The sequence below is a fragment of the Xyrauchen texanus genome, chromosome 7 (genome assembly GCF_025860055.1).
Source record: "Xyrauchen texanus isolate HMW12.3.18 chromosome 7, RBS_HiC_50CHRs, whole genome shotgun sequence".
NCBI classification, from domain to species: domain Eukaryota; kingdom Metazoa; phylum Chordata; class Actinopteri; order Cypriniformes; family Catostomidae; genus Xyrauchen; species Xyrauchen texanus.
In genome coordinates, this window is record NC_068282.1 from 47,724,036 (window position 1) to 47,732,192 (window position 8,157).

Consider the following 8,157-nt stretch of genomic DNA (forward strand, 5'->3'; position numbering starts at 1 on the left):
CCGGGAGAGATGAGGGAGATTGATACCATGATCAATGGAAACATGTAAATTCTTCACGCTCAATGTACAAGCCAAATCTACACCCTTGGCTGCAGTAAGTGCCTCACTGTAAAATATATATATATATTTTTTTTTTAAAGAAAAGGAGGGGCAAGTCTAAATACATTTTTGTGGTAATCAACAATGCCACAAATGCTGTCAACTGAGCATAACTTGTATTGAATCCGGAATATTCCTTTAAACAAGTAAATGGATGCAGTTGGAAGTAAGCTGTGAATAAGTGTATTGCTAATATGAATGTCGGTCCTTACCAAAACCGGTCACGTTTGTTAGTGTATGTAGCCTACTTCGAGTCGACACGTTTGTTTTATTGACTGGGGTTTTGGTATGCACTATTCCCCCAGTGATCAGTCCACTGAAATTAAACCTGCACAAACAGAATGTACAGGTTTGGAAAATCGCTCTTATGTTGACATGAAAATATCATTGAGAACAGAAAATAAGATTAGACGTGCTCGCTCTTTTTCTCTGATATATCTGAAATACCTGTCCATGACTCAGTGCTGCCTTCTGGTTACCTGCAGTTTCTTTCATCCATCTAGTCATCCAAACCGACAGCTTATCACCTAATCATTAAGTCATGGCAACACTTTACAAGGCAGTGCCCATGTTACACATATTACACTTTGAGATAATCAGTAATACTGTAATAGCACTGCGAATGACCATGTGTATTGTAAGAAGCTGTAATAGTGACACATTAATTAGCATCTCCTACAAAGATTTTTATTACCAGTTACTCTTTAACGTTATACTGATGTAAACCCGTTGAACCTTTTTAATATTAATACTAAAAGCAAATCTTCAAGCTAAAGATCTGTCAAGTGCCACCAGGTGTTGAGTTCATACGTCAACCTTATCTATGTAGAAAAACATAAACAGTGAGCAATAAGACTGCAGATAAATCATATATTAATATGATATGTTGATCGAATATTAATTGAAGGTGTCACTTATGAACAAGGGTGTAGATTTGCCATGAACATTGGGGGGCATTTACATGGTTCCATTGATCATGGTATAAATATTGGGGATTGTACTTGCTTGTTTTGATTATTGAGGACGGTTACCCCCCAATCCCCGCTGGAAACTACGCCCCTGCCTATGAACAAATAATGAATAATTAGGATGCAAGTGACATTTGACAGCTCGCGCAGAAATTGAGCTCCCCAAATAAAAGTAAATTAAGGTTATATACAGATGATAACAACTCAACTTACTCTTTAGTGCCTCTTCGGTTTGTGTCGTCTTTATATTTTCTCTTTTCGCCAGCATCAGCGGAGAATCTTTCCTCTCCACAGAAGTGAAACAGTATTAAATCCTCCTGAGTTTTCCTCTGACAGAAATCGGAGTCAAATCCAGATTTTTCTCCTTCACAATCACCTTACTTGTGCGCCCAAAGGACAACTCAGGGATAATATATCCGGTAAGAACGTGACTGGTCCGTTTTCATGGAACAGCAGATGTGTTTTCGGGACCGGTTTGGTAATGGGTCTCTCTCCTCCGCGGAAGGTTTCGCGCTTCAGTCCGTTGCGCGCGCGCGCGTTCACACACGAGCGCGCGCTTCATCTCCATGCCGGACATAGGAAGCGTCATGTAACGTGTGCGGGGAGGGAGGGGGTGATTGTGCGGCTTTTCTGTAACACAATTAGTCATAAAATAAATGTACATTCAAATATGAATAGGTGAGGCTGGGGCTAGTTGTCACAAGGGCTATTCTCACTATAAAGATCTGGATCAACAGTCCAATTACACAAATGTTTGTTTTATTTCTTTAGCAGGTATTTATTTAAGACTATTTGAACATTGGGGAAGTTGTCACGTGGATCACTGTAAACATGTCTGTAATTTTAATGGTAAAATAATGTAAAAATGCTACAGTAAAAAACGTTAATTGCTTAATTGGTTTATCAATCTTAAAATATACGGTATAAAATGGTATATTATTTCATTTATGTACATTGGTGTGCTATATTTTATGTAGTTTAGTTCATGTTTATTGCATTATTTTAGCATCATATATGTTACCTTGGTGAAATTTTGCGTTTGTCTCTACATGTGTATTAAATATTGCTCCTGGAAGGGTCACTCTTCATATAGCAGTTACTACGGTAATTAATAATACATTTATAAGAAGACTTTTATATTTCCAAAGGTTAGTATATCAATTTTATATCATTAAATAATTTAAACTGCAGTGAACTGTTAAATATACAGACATTAAAAATTACATCCCATAAAGCTTGAAACATGGTCACCGTATTTTTACAGTACATTTCTGGCAACCACAGCTGCCGGTATTCTATTGTTAATTTAATGTATTAATGTTAATACAATATATTAATTTGTGTTGTCCAAATTGTTTTATATTTTTATGTTACCTCTATGACATCTATGCTGTTTCATGATTTTTTTTGTGTGTGTGTGTTTCATAATTGTTTTACTGTTTGAATTTCACTGACAAGCCATTACAATATCCTGTAATACTACGTAATAACACATTTCCATTTTGGCACGTTGTCACAAAATGGTTATTTAAAGAACTGAATCTTTTTTCCTGGGCTTTAATGGTGAAATGTCCAATAGCTGATGTACAGTATATTCAAAAATGTTGACATGACACTGTTAGTACTGTATTCTTGGAAACAGAGGCAGAATATTTATGTCCACAACAAAACTTGCATGAGATCCAAACCAGATTATTCTATTAAATCAATTTAAAATCAAGTTAAAATAAAAGTCCCACCTTAATCCTATATACAATAATTTCATTAAATATAAATATCTTAAGTTACTTTAAAATAACAATCAATTTAATGCACATTGATGTATCTGAGTGAGCACACACACACTTATAGGATTTTCTCATATACAGTTGAAGTCAGAAGTTTACATACACTTAGGTTGAAGTCATTAAAATTCACTTTTTAATCACTCCACAGATTTAATATTAGCAAACTATAGTTTTGGCAAGTCGTATAGGACATCTACTTTGTGCATGACATGAATCATTTTTCAAACAATTGTTTACAGACAGATTGTTTCACTTTTAACAGACTATATCACAATTCTAGTTTGTCATAAGTTTACATACACTAAGGTAACTGTGCCTTTAAGCAGCTTGTAAAATTCCTGAAAATGATATCAAGCCTTTAGACAATTAGACAATTAGCTTCTGATAGGAGGTGCACTGAATTGGAGGTGTACCTGTGGATGTATTTTAAGGCATACCATCAAACTCCGTGCCTCTTTGCTTGAAATCATGGGAAAATCAAAAGAAATCAGCAAAGACCTCATAAAAAAATTGTAGACCTCCACAAGTCTGGTTCATCCTTGGGAGCAATTTCCAAGTGCCTGAAGATACCACGTTCATATGTACAAACAATAGTACGCAAGTATAAACACCATGTGACCACACAGTCATCATCCCGCTCAGGAAGGAGACGCATTCTGTCTCCTAGAGATGAATGTAGATTGGTGTGAAAAGTGCAAATCAATCCCAGAACAACAGCAAAGAACCTTGTGAAGGTGCTGGAGGAAACAGGTTGACAAGTATCTATATCCACAGTAAAACAAGTCCTATATCGATATAACCTGAAAGGCTGCTCAGCAAGGAAGAAGCCAATGATCCAAAACCACCATAAAAAAGCCAGACTACAGTTTGCAAGTGCACATGGGGACAAATATTGTATTTTTGGATACATTTCCTCTGGACTGATGTAACTTTTTGGCCATAATAACCATCGTTATGTTTGGAGGAAAAAGTGTGAGGCTTGTAAGCCAAAGAACACCATCCCAACCGTGAAGCATGGGGGTGGCAGCATCATGTTGTGGGGGTGCTTTGCTGCAGGAGGGCTGGTGCACTTCAAAAATAGATGGTATCATGAGGAAGGGAAATTATGTGGATATATTGAAGCAACATCTCAATACATCAGTCATGAAGAAAGCTCCGTTGCAAATGGGTCTTCCATATGGACAATGACCACAAGCATACCTCCAAAGTTGTGGCAAAATGGCAACAAAGTCAAGGTATTGGAGTGGCCATCACAAAGCCCTGACCTCAATCCGAAATGTGTGGGCAGAACTGAAAAACGTGTACAAGCAAGGAGGCCTACAAACCTGACTCAAATACACCAGTTCTGTTTGGAGGAATGTGCCAAAATTCCAGCAACTTATTGTGAGAAGCTTCTGGAAGACTATCCAAAATATTGACCCAAGTTAAACCATTTAAAGGCAATGCTACTAAATACTAACAAAGTGTATGTAAACTTCTGACCCACTGGGAATGTGATGAAAGAAATAACTGAAATAAATAATTCTCTCTACTATTATTCTGACATTTCACCTTCTTAAAATAAAGTATTTAAATTAAATGTCAGGAATTGTGTAAAACTGAGATAAAATGTATTTGGCTAAGCTGTATGTAAACTTCTGACTTCAGCTGTAGATTGTACAATTTGTTTGCTGGTTCACTATGCAAGGCAAGCACCGCACACCTGCTCTCCACATTTGGACGTTGAGGAAACAATTATTTCTTGGCCTCTTCTTTTGAATCCTTTCAAGCATTTCAAAATAGGTAGAAATTTACAACCTCTCAAGCATTTCAGGTCAGTACAATGCATAATATTTTTGGCAGTGAGCTGTGATATTACAGATTGATTTTTAATACCCCATCCAATAAAAAGATTTCCTCCCTTTGGTTTTAAAGGCAAAACAACCCAAATAAAGAGGGGAGCGATTGCTTAGGCCCTATAGGACATAAATCTTTCATCCATGGCTTCCACTGGGAGAAAGAGATAAAGCTGAGAAAAATGAGACACTGAATGCCTCATCCAAATCCCAGCAGCTCAGTTCCTTAGAGTGGACTGATATGGAGACAAATATGCAAGCTTAAAAATAATTAAATAAACGTCCTCGCCACTCTGCTCACAAATAAGCAAATGTCTACATTTCTAAATGCCACGAAAACAAGTGAAGCAAAAGCGAACTCACTCAGGTAAAATCCAGTGACAATGTTCAGATAATGAGAGATGAGGAGAATCGTGTTACTGTGAATGTTAGTGTGAAAACATCTTTACACCTAAATTCATTCAAGATACTGTCTGTGCAGGGAAATTCTACCTACAGGTATTCACTCCGTACAGCTCTGTGATGTATCGTTTTAAAAGGTTAGCTCACACAAAAATGAAATTCCTGCCATCATTTACCCACCCTTGTTGTTCCAAAACCATATGACTTTCTGTCTGCAAAATGTTAGGGACTGACAGCCTCCATTCCACCATTCACTTTCAATGTACAGGAAAAAGATGCAATGAAAGTGAAGTTTACAGAAGAAAGAAAGTCATGCAGGGCTGGAACAACATGAGGGTGAGTTTAATTTTGAGGTGAACTATCCCTTAAACCATAATCATGTACATCTGAATCATTGCAAAAATGTACTTTGTAAAAGTGTTAAATCGAGTGTACAATCTGTTAAAAAAGAAGCTTTACTTGTCTTGTGTACGTTGCAGTGCAAATTTCGATCCTGTTGGAAATCTTATTTGTGTGGCCTATATTAATCTAACTGTCATCTATTTTGGACAGCCTAATTTAGATCAATGTCAATATTGTCACTGTCAACAACATGAGTAGAGAAAACAGAAGAAAACGGTCTCAGGTGTTTTTCAAAGTGAAAGTTGGAGAAAGGAAATGTAGCTGTTGCAGAAGATGCATGCATTTTAATACGGGCGGGATGGCATGCCGAGTTTACATGATGGAAAGCACAAGCCAAACATTATAGAGTATACAAACTGACAAATTTCCACAGTATAAAGTTTACAGATATTCATGCAATGGTTATACTACAGCAGGGGTTCTCAACAGGGGCGTTCAATGGATCCCAGGGGGCGCTGAGAGCAAATTAGTAGAGAGGGGAGCGTCAGGTTACAAATGGGGGGCGTTTATCAATCATAATAATCAAATCTATCGTCAAGTTCCTCTTTGGATTAAAACGTTTACCTAGACTTGGAGTATATCAGTTGGTTCTCAATTATACGAGTTGTCATAGGCTACATTAGGGGAGTGAGGGAATATAATTCATTTTTGTTACAACTTTGAAATATTTCTATTTTGTATTTATTGTTTTTACATGTGTTGAGAGTAGGTCTACTGTTTATAATTTTAAAAATGCCATAGTTTTTTTTATAGAAATCATGTTACATCTAACCATGGTAGTGAAGAAGATCCATGTTGCAATGCAAATGTTAAAAAAGGCAAATGTAAAATATATTAACAATACCGATTTTATTGTTAGTTTTATTATTAGTTTCTGTCTTCACACTGTCTTCAGGGAATGAAATAGGGGCGCATTCATCAAAAAAGGTTGAGAACCACTGTACTACAGTAAATACATGCAGTATTCTTTTAAGTGTCTTTTGTAACAGGCAGTGCATTAACAATGACTAGTTGCATCAGTTTAGATGTTGCAATTTAGAAATACCAAATGAGAATTTGTCAAAATAGTAAGAGTTGGTGAATTAGTACTAATTCAAAATCATAGTTATACACCCACCAATGAGAGACGCTTCCCTCGTGCCCTTGTAGTTCCCGATGTGTCATTTGTTTTGTGTTATTTTTTTCGTAACTTTAATCCCTAACCCAAACCTAACCATAAAGTGTAAAATCTCACCCTACTCAGAGCATAAAGATCACCATAATATTCATGTTAAAGCCCTGATGTGTAATACGGAAGAAAACGACACTTCCTGGTTCTGAACACATGTTCGTGAAGTGTACACTGAAAACGCTTGAGTAAACTCATCCCTCAACTGAATTAGGTAGTGGTGTCGCATGTTGTAATTGAGTTCAATTAACTTGGTGTTCACATAGAATTAACTTAATGTGGAGCGGAGGGGGGCGGGCCGGGCTAGAATGTTGCATGCCGGTCCCCAATCGGCTTGATGGGGTGCGCGAGGGATAAAGGCGGCCGGTGACGATGGTTTGAGAGAGAGAGAATTACGGGCATGTCCGTCATGTGTGTGTTTATGTTTGTGCTTTTGTTTTAACTTTTCATTAAATTATTATTTATATTGACAAGCCGGTTCTCGCCTCCTCCTTGCCCATCTCAACCCCCTTACATTGGTGCCAAAACCCGGCGGGAGGAGGGATACCCGTCGCAGAGTCCTCGACACTACCATCCACCCAGGGGAGTGCCTCTGCCGGGTGACGGAGTAGCCCGAACGCCCGGACGCGGGGAATGGCCACCGTGCGCGGGCGAGTGGGGACTGGATTCCCTGCCATCCCCCAGAAACGCGGAGGGGTCGAGGGAAGTCCGCTGTCTGCGAGGGGAGGAGGGAAGTATCTCCCCGATCGCCTGGAGCGGTAGGGCCAGGTGCCGCCAGAAAAGCGGAGGGGCATTCTGTCTGCTGGGGGTCGGAGGTTTGACTCCTGTTCGCCCGGAGAGGAGCGGCTGTCGTCCGCCGGAGAGTGTGGCGACGGGCATCCCTTCTCCTTCCCGGGTTTTGGGAACAATGTAAGGGGTTTACGATGGGCAAGGAGGAGGCGAGAACCGGCTTGTCAATATAAATAATAATTTAATTAAACTCAAAACAAAAGCACAAACATAAACACACACATGACGGACATGCCCGTAATTCTCTCTCTCTCGAACCGTCGTCACCATTTATCCCTCGCGCGCCCCATCAGGCCGATTGGGGACCGGGCGTGCGACATTCTAGCCTGGCCCGGCCCCCTCAGCTCCACACTTAACTATTTAGTTTAAGTTAACTAGATGCAAGTAGACTTAACTCTGATTTTCTATTTAAATATTGTTGTTTATACTGTTGTTAAAAATATAAATTGATTCGATATTAGATCAAACACTATCACAGCTCAAATAAAGATTATAACTGATTCTAGATCAGACAATAAATAAACTTAATTCTCCAAAGAAATGCATATATACCTGCAATTTAACTGCACATTAAATATTATTGAGGTATGAGCTCAAAATCTGACATTTCAAGTAATACTTATTTAAGACAACTTGATATTTCCAGTAATGACAACTTTGGGGTTTACAATGATATGTGATTGGTATGAGGTATACAGTATAAGGGT

General features: G+C 38.5%; 1 protein-coding gene across 1 annotated transcript in view; it reads right to left on the reverse strand.

The window, feature by feature from the left end:
* LOC127647013 (receptor-type tyrosine-protein phosphatase F-like) overlaps positions 1–1,557 on the reverse strand; it is a 321,133-nt gene extending 319,576 nt beyond the window's left edge. The window contains exon 1 of the mRNA XM_052131055.1: positions 1,281–1,557. The gene's annotated coding sequence lies outside the window, so the exon portion shown is untranslated. The remainder of the gene's footprint in view (positions 1–1,280) is intronic.
* Between the last annotated feature and the right edge of the window lie 6,600 nt (positions 1,558–8,157).